Genomic DNA, 9,146 nt, shown 5'->3' with positions numbered 1-9,146 from the left:
ATGCCAAGAACAACGACGGGGATTTGTGTGTCCATCGAACACGCTCATATTTTCATGAACCGTGAGCTGTACTGCTCAGTTTTTAACTCATGAACTGGAACATGAGCAAAGTTCACTCCTGAAGCAGTGAGCAGCTTGTGTGGGAGGTGCCTAAAGGTGCTGAGTGATGAGGGGAGCTGCTGACAGGTGACAGGAGATGCCGAGCACTGTGATCTATTCTTCAACAACAAAACTCAGATCTTCTACCAGTGGCGTAGATTTGATTTTGACATTGGTGGGGACATATTCAGCATCAGCCCCCTTACCCCTGACACACCAACAACTCTTTTTTAAATGACTGATAAAGCTGTGTAATAATGACATTTAAACTATAGTGCATGACATTGCATTATAGGCCAAATAGTTGCATTTAACTTTGCATTATACACAGATTAACAAGAAGACATTAGCATATAGACTGCTATGATATGCACTATCCTGGCTTTGGAGCATTGAGGAGCAAAACTCAGTGTTAACAGAATCAATCCACCAGGTTATGACAAAAAAAGGCTGAACTACGGTGGCCCTGAGAGCTCACAGCACTGCAACTTAAGTGTGGTTACTAGAGCATACCAGCATCTTTGCTAAATATCAATTAGCTTCAAAACTTAGGATGTTTCATTGCTCAAATACAAATCAAATACAACTCAATTCATAGACAAGAACTGCACTAAACGGCTTTTACTGGCACCAACTTTATCACTGCACTTAAATCTTGGAAGACATAAACACATGCAATCTGAGTTACGTTATGGAAATATGACGTGTGACAGAAAGCAGACAAAACAAAAACAAATATGGGACAGAAAATAAACTTTTTTCTATCTCCATTTCTTTAATGTAACAATACAGCAGTACTACTGATGATTTTTTTTCTACTATGGCAGCAAAACCCTTGGTGCCTCCATATAGAAGTCTACTGCAGTAAACAGTTTTAAATGTGTTGAGCCAGTTACTTTTTCTTTGCTAAAATTATAAGAAAAAGTTTTCAGCTCTTATTTGTGGACAACATTTCACTCATATTTATTGTGAGGGTTTGTTTTACATATCCTACAACTACAGATGAAGGACAGCGGTTGTTACATGTTCTGTTTCATATTTGTTTTAGTATTTAGCTTTCAGACACATTCTCTATGAATTCAGTTACATTTGATTAAGATTTGACCAATGAAACATCCTACTAGTTTTTAAAACAAATTCATATCTATGATTCATGCTGATACGCTTAAAGTTAATACCGTTCTGATGGTTTCATTATTTTCTTTCAATTAAGATATCCATTTTGGTGGGTTTTTTACATAATGCACATATTCCTGACATTTTCTTGATTTAAAAAAAGTGCAACACCTGCATTTTGTAATTACTGATGCAATATGTCAGAATGTATGACATAATTCAGCAAAGTTATTTTTATGTACTGCATCTAAGAGCTTTGTGAAAAAATGTGTCAAATTGTCACAAATGTGGTGTTATAACATACTTAATTGAAAATTTATTACATCTTTTTACATAATGTGGCGCTGCAAAACCCAAAACAGACGTTTGCCAAAATCCATTAAATGATCAGTATTTGCACCAGCCCCATATGATCATGATATCAGCCTTTGTTTGTAGAGCACATCTTATGAATGTTACAGAACCACTCAAAGATTTCTTAATACAAATACGTGGAGCATACAAGGGTTACAAACAGATATGCTTAGGGTAGCTTTACGGGGAATGAGCAGGTGAATCAAATCCAGAACAGTCCATGAGCCAGTAACAGGCATGGATTGCTCTTTGTTTTATTGACCACTAGATGTCCTACTGTAGCACTGTGTGTCATTGAAGCCTCGGGTAGTGAAACGTGTTTTGAAGCAAGTGTCACAGCTTCAGCAAAGCCCCAATCAGCCATCACTGCATAAAACCTCACGGCTGACTTTTGCAGTTCTCTAAAGCTTCCAGTAGAGCGCCACATTATTCTCACTCAGTCTACAGACACAGAGAACAGCTCAGTGTAATAACAGCTTTTTATTCTAGGGATCAGCTCTCACTATCAATAGAGACACACATACAAACATGTTTATAACATCACATTTACCTTAGAAACTGTTAAAACATCTCACCATATATTGATGGTACAATTAATAAATCATAGTTTGAATCACTTATTATCAAGTCTGTTAATCTAACTGTGCAGTCAGTTACAGGTTGGTGGTTTATACAAAGGAACTTAAAAAGTGTGTGTATAGAGTCATCATATTTTTTTCAATAACATTTACACAACAGAGTTTATATGTTTATAAAAAAAATGTCAATATAAAACTTGATTGACTTTAATTTCGAGCAGCTGTGAGGAACTGAGGCTTTGTGTTGACTTTGGCGCCCCCTATTGACAAAAACGCACACCATACATCTTTGCCCATTGTGTCTTGTCCATGTTTTCGACATAGTTTCTGACAAAATATCTCGTCCTACCAGGGCTAACGGCTGTTGATACGGATTAATTCACATGTAAATACTGCCTGTTTAATTCCATCCGTGCCCTTATGCTCCATTAGGCTGTAATGGCTGCAAATACATTTAGTTTAATTTAGTTTAGTTTAGACAACTTTATTTATCCCAATGGGTAATTCTGATTTTGCAGTCCACCTAGGCTACACATATCAAACAGCAAAAAGAGACAACAACAAACAGAATGTAAATAAAGTAAAAGACAGGACATGACATAGAGCACATTGATACACAGCAGCCTTCAACAGACCCTTTCCATAGCCAGGGTCAAGCAGACTAATTACAAATCCACTATTAGTGGCAGGTCAAAGAGAACATGGAGATACCCAACAGTGCATTAAAGATCCCAGACAGTTACAACAGCAAAAAACAAAAAAGTGCAAATATGTCAGTCTAACAGACTGTTATCAAGGTAGACTTAAAGCACCTGTTTGTTCTCATACTGGGGACAATAAAGCGGCCCGAGGGCATTAAGGTAAACTCTGAATGCAAGATGTGGTCATGTCGGGAAACAATTCCTTTTGCCTTTCTGACCACTTGTCTCTTCCATAAAGAACAGAGATCTCTCTGCTGGACTCCTAATATTTTGGAGCAGATTTTAACAACACTGTACAGGCTGTTTCTGTCTTTGTTACAGACATTAAAAGACTTCAACTTCCTCAGTAAGTGGATTCTTTGTTGACATCGACAAGCAATGCTCTCAGTGTTAATGCTGAACCTCAGCTAAGAGTCAAACACAGTACCTAAATACTTATAAGATTCAACAATCTCCACATCATTTCCATGAATGGATCTGGCTTTAGATTCAACACAATTCCTTCTGAAATCAACAATAAGCTCCATTGTTTTTGACACATTTAAGTCAAGGAAATTGTAGTCACACCAGTCTATAAAAGTCGGAAGAGCACTACCATGGTCTGACTCTGAACCTTGGAGAAGGGATAACAGAGCTGTGTTGTCAGAGAATTTGACCAGGTAGCTTCCCTCTTAACAAGATCTGCAGCTGTCTGTGTATAGAATAAAAAGAAGAAGTGACAGAGCACAGCCCTGAGGAGAGCCTGTGTTGGACGCAAGTACATCAGACATGGCTCCATTCACAAAGACCTGCTGTTTCCTGTCAGTTAAAAAGTTTAAAATTAACAATAAAAACTGATCAGGCAGCTCAAAAGAAGAAAGGGGTACAATTAAAATGTGCGGTTGCGGAATAAAAGTCTAGCATGTGATTTTGGTTTCTCCAAATGCTTAAAAATTTTGTCTAAAATAAAGATTTTTGCATCTTCCACTCCTTTACCAGCCTGGTACGCAAACTGTAAAGGGTCAAGTTTCCCAAACACCAAGGATACAAGCTCTTCTTTCAAAATTCTCTCAAAGGTTTTCATCACCAATGATGTTAAAGCCACAGGTATAAAGTCACTCAGTTCTTTTGGATTTTTTGATTTAGGAACAGGGATTATGGTGGAAGTTTTCCATAGTGCAGGAAGCTGGCATTGATCGGCACACATCTGAAAAAGTGTACAGAAAATTTCACTGAGCTGGTCTGCTCAGTAACGAAGAGAGCGACAACAGATAGAATCAGGAACAGCAGCCTTCCTAACATTAGTCTTCTTTAATAATTCTGTCACCTGATCCTGACATATCTGAAAATCACACTGAGGAACAAGAGAATCCTTCACCCTAGTGACATTGTGGGTGAAGTCAGACCTCTCAAACCGAGAGAAAAAGGCATTAAATGTGTTTGACAGGTTGGAATCAATGACACCAGTAATGCTGATGTGATGCTTGGACTTGTCAGCATTCTTATTAATAGCAGCCACAGACTTTAGACTGAGCCAGGCCGCTCTAATGTCACCAGTGCTGAAGATCATTTCTATTTTGTTTTTATAGTTACTCTTAGCTCTTAGAATTTCTCTCTTCACCTCTCCAGAGACAGCTTTCCTTTCAAGAAGGTCTCTAGTGTAGAAAATCCTTCTTTTTTTTTTTAAGTTCCTTAGTTACCCAGGGTTTGTTATTTGGATAGATAACAACCATTTTTTTAGGTAAAACAGAGTTTACACAAAAAGAAACACAGGAGGAGGCAGTGTCACAGAGTTCATCAACATCGTTGCAGGAATCAAGGAAACAATGCCAGTCTGTGCATTCAAAGCATGTCTGAAGGGATGAAATACTGTCCTCAGACCAGATTTTAACCTCCTTCTCTTCACACTGAAGGCGTCTGAAGGACGCTTCATACAAAGGCAGTAAAAACACACTGTTGTGATATGATGCACTGAGAGAAGGCATCGGCACGGACTTATAAGCGCCGCACAGAGAGGCATAGCACAAGTCAGTGGTGGAATTTTTGTTAGTCATGGCGCAAGTAATGTGCTGTTCGTATGACCTCAGCGTCCTGCTCAGAGTGCAATGATTAAAATCACCGAGGACGAATTTAGGCGCGTCCGCGCAGATTGACTCGAGTCTGTGTGTGACGTCTGTGGTCAGCTGAGACGCTGCAGCGGCGTTTGCTCACGGGTGAATGTAAACAAGTGTGACAAAAAAAAAAGTTGTTGAAATTCAGGCGGCAAGTAATAAGGGCGCAGGGAGCCAGTCAACAATTCAATATCAGGAATAACTTTTCCCGTACCACAGTGTTACAGTACCTCTGGTTAACATAGAGACACACACCTCCTCCTCGCCTCGTCCCTGTGATCTCCGGGGACTGGTCCAGCCGGAATTGGCTACCAAACCCACTGATAACCAGGTCCTCGTCCCGATCCATTACACTGAGCTAACAAGCAGGTGTCCTTTATTTCTTTGTTGAATTTGGCCCATGACTCCAACTCGTCGACCTTGTTCCGGATAGACTGGCAGGACCGTTGGCAGCGGAGAAAGCCGGCGACGGTTGTCCAGACTCAGGCGCTTCAATCTCCGACGTAGCCCAGAAAGTTACTCCAGACCGTTTCCTCCGAAAGTCCACCTGTGAGTTCACACTGGAGAGAAACCATTTAAGTGTGACAGATGTTACAGGTGCTTCTATTACTCTCAAGGTTATAAATAAAGTTGTATTAAGCTGCAATGGTGTGCAAGTTTGAGCTGCTGTGCATACGTTTCAAAAGCTGTGATAAATATAGCACCTAATACATTTCTAAGTAATCAATTTTAACAAGTACTGTAAGATTTAAAGTGATTATTGTGTGTACTCCGTGCAGACGGACATATAATGATGCAAGGAAACATGTTTCCTTACCGTGTGCATTAACACTTAGAAACTAGAATATTTGTCTGCACAATGAAATGATTTGCTGTCTTTGTATAGCCTGGAGCAGTGTTTCTTCAATTCAGTCAGGACCACTCTGTCAAAAATAATCTTTGTTTTGCACAGTTTCAATTGGCGGTATGGTTCTGTTCTGGGACTCCCTGCTCTTCCACGCGCTTACGTGGAAAACCTGAGGCAGGAAGAGCACACCATCCTGCCCATCACGAGCCATCATGAACGGCATAAGCAGGGAGCACAGCAGCAAAAATAAAACCCCAGACAGAGCAGAGCAATGGACATGAATATAAAGACAGGAGGAGCTGGGGTGGAGGTGGGTTGCAAAATGCCAGAAGAAGAATCAGGGAGGAGGCTGGGCTAGAGCTGTTTACATCGCCTGCTCTGAATGCAATTTTCCAATAGGAAGCAGACACAATAGTCAGCCGAGCTATCAGCTGATCTGCACTGATGATGACAGATAAGCTGTTAGAGCTTGATGTCATGGCCTGCCTGAACTAACGCTACGCTTGATTTGTTTCAAACCAAGGATCAATTATGCTAGTTTCAGGTTGATTCTTAGTCTCACAGATTCAACATGGTGCTGGTCAGCAACAATACTCAGCTAAGCTGTGGACTTTACACCATGCTCAGTGGGTACTAAGGGGCCCAAAGTAAATCAAGAGAATCTCCCCCACACCATTACACCAGCAGCAGCTGCAGTAGGATGGATGAATCCATGCTTTTTTTCTGTCTGTATTTCCTGTCAACGGTATGCAGCACAAATGGATCTTAATTGTTTTTAATTTGATGCAATGTACCAAGATTTTTCTTCCAGCTCTATGAGGGATGTGTTCCACACTGGACCAATCTAGCCTCCATTTTTCACGCTAATCCTTGTCAGTATTATTTGAGTTTCAAATACTGGTTGTTTGTCTAAAATATAAACATTATGTCAGCTCATTTAATCAAAAATTACACCACGGATGGAGCATCAGATGTGCTGTTTCCCAGCTCACAGTGACAGCTGTGACAGTTTCAGAACAGTGTTGACTCACATTTCTACACCTCTAACTTGACTACATGGGAGGCCTCCATCATCAGCTCCTCAGGTACCCTCACCATGGCACGAGGGAAGTTTTGATACTAAAATGCCTGCAGGAGGACAGGATGAAGATAAGGTGAGTTATGAAATAAATGACACCATTATTCTGAATGTAAGTGTTTACTCAGATGAATGGATGAACAAGGAGTATTTCTTACTGAAGAAGGCAGAAAAGAGACAGACCGCTTGGTCAGCAGGTTCTCAGTGAAGTCCACATCATTCTTCAAATCTGGGAAGTGATCTGTCCCAAACCCCACCTGGACAAACACACAAGCACAAACAATTTAGAGAAAGTACGGAACATAGAGAACAACAATTATGCATACAAGTGTTTTAAGTATCAGTAAGAATCTTTGATTGATCCATTGGGATGCCAAAGTTTAAATGAGTGATGTGAAACCACACGACTGTTGCCATGTCCATTAAACACTCACTTCAAGCACTGACCATGAAATACACGGCTCCTGAAGGCATCACGAGGCTGAGGCCGGGGACCAGGGATAGCTGGTAAAAACACAGCTCTGAGTTGGACTGAGGATAAAAGGAGAAACTGTTCGGTCAGTCTCACGTTACTCTTAGACAAAGATAATTCAACATACAAACTCCTCCTCCCCTCAGACTGTTTACCAAATAAAAACTTTTCCGTTTTTCGTTTCCTAGACCTTCATCAGGCCTGATGAAGGTCTAGGAAACGTTGCAGAATTAAACAATATCTATTATTTGCAAGTCGGACGATGTGCGGGTGTTTTCTTTGAAATTGCTCTGCGGGATACCTGAACCTCCACCGCACCTGTCTTAGAAATAGATACGAGGAACTTTTCCTTTTGTGCCTTCTATTTCATGTAAGTAGTACAAAATGATCTGGCTTCAATTTGTGGATTTCCTTTCACCTGACTCTAACCCCACGTCCATTTGTTCTGCCTCTCCTGCTGTCTGAACGGGAGAACTTGATAAGTGATTGCTATAGAAGAGGAAAACGTGATTTAAACTAGATTAGAAGATGTGTTTATCATGTCTTTAAGGTAAAACGATGCAAAGAGGAAGTGTACAGTAACGGCTCAGGCTGTAACCTCGCTTTACGATTTGGAAATACCAGTATTTAAAGTACGCTTCCAAGTAAAAATGTCATTAAACTCACCTCTCTCCTCCAATTGTTGATATTTTCATGTTGTCTTCTTCATCTCATCATTATCTCGCAACTAATAAGAAAGCTCGGCTCCATACTGCCCCCACACGGTCGGGATGGGTTTCGTTCATCACGAGTTCACCTAAAGGGAGACGCTTATCCTTTTCGGTATTTGAGTTGCCCGATCAAACTTTCTACTCAGTCAGGTTTCGGTTTGAATTTTCTTTGATAATAATTAATGATTAAATTCATTTCTACAACAAGTCGTGTTCGTGCTGAATGCGCAAGCGTACGTAAACCACCGGAGTGAACGTGTGTTAAAAAAAACTCAAATATTTGAAACAGAAGTTAAAAAAAAATTCTCTTAACACGAGCATGCATCGGAGTGTTAATGATTTAGGCTTTTATCAAACATTTTAATATATATATAAAAAGAATAAATACATTATTATTATTTTAACGTCAGGGAAACAAAGGTTACGTCTTAATTTGATTGGTCCAGATGAATTCTAGAATACAGTAATTCCATCAGGGTATAAAATCACGCTGGACGTTCCTTCCGCCTTTTTCACCAAGGCACTTGGAGAGGTATGTCGCACTTTTTTCTGCCAAAGCTTGGCTAGCTTAAGCTTTACTCAATAAAATGCAATTTAAGTCGGAATAAGCTTCATATTGTGTGTTTCATGAATGTATTCATGTATTTCATGTGAAGAACTGTGACTTCCATAAAAGGTTTGACGGAGATTAAGTCATCAGTTGTGTTGAAACGGATCTTTGATCATAATTAGTATGAAAGGGATGCCAAACTTTATTTCCTAGTGTAATACTCAGTATAAATTTAAAGTAAATAGACTGTTTTGTAGCTTCAAGCTGTGATAGCTTCAGCTGTGGACATTTTCCGCATCGAATTCATACTTGGAAGTTGAGCAAAAACAAGGCTATCTTTCAGATTTGTGTCGAAAAAAAGAAACACTTTGTGTTCAAACTACCAAAGTTAACTCGGTGTTGGTTTGTCTTTCGTTTTTTACCGCAATTACATGAATTTAAGTGGCAGAAGTGACTGTAAACAGGACAATTTCTGCCGCGCGAACTCGGTAGTCGCAAGGCCGGTGCTATGGCAACCCAAGCTAGTTTCTGATCAGTTTACACATTTTTCG

At 40.0% G+C, this 9,146-nt stretch overlaps 1 long non-coding RNA gene across 2 annotated transcripts; it reads right to left on the bottom strand.

The window, feature by feature from the left end:
- Positions 1-3,485: 3,485 nt before the first annotated feature.
- LOC141796195 (uncharacterized) lies at positions 3,486-8,143 on the bottom strand. 2 transcript variants are annotated; one of them, XR_012598878.1, is made up of 5 exons: positions 8,002-8,143; positions 7,298-7,394; positions 7,022-7,120; positions 6,817-6,913; positions 3,486-5,498 (listed from the first exon to the last, which is right to left on the bottom strand). It is a non-coding gene; the product is annotated as an uncharacterized LOC141796195 (long non-coding RNA). The 2 variants fall into 2 exon arrangements; XR_012598879.1 differs by lacking the exon at positions 3,486-5,498 and having other exon boundaries at positions 6,649-6,913.
- Between the last annotated feature and the right edge of the window lie 1,003 nt (positions 8,144-9,146).

Source organism: Halichoeres trimaculatus, unplaced genomic scaffold, assembly GCF_033239565.1.
Source record: "Halichoeres trimaculatus isolate MK-OKI-2021-1 unplaced genomic scaffold, fHalTri1.1 fHalTri1_scaffold_1, whole genome shotgun sequence".
NCBI lineage: Eukaryota > Metazoa > Chordata > Actinopteri > Labriformes > Labridae > Halichoeres > Halichoeres trimaculatus.
This window is presented reverse-complemented; position numbering and strand designations above follow the sequence as displayed.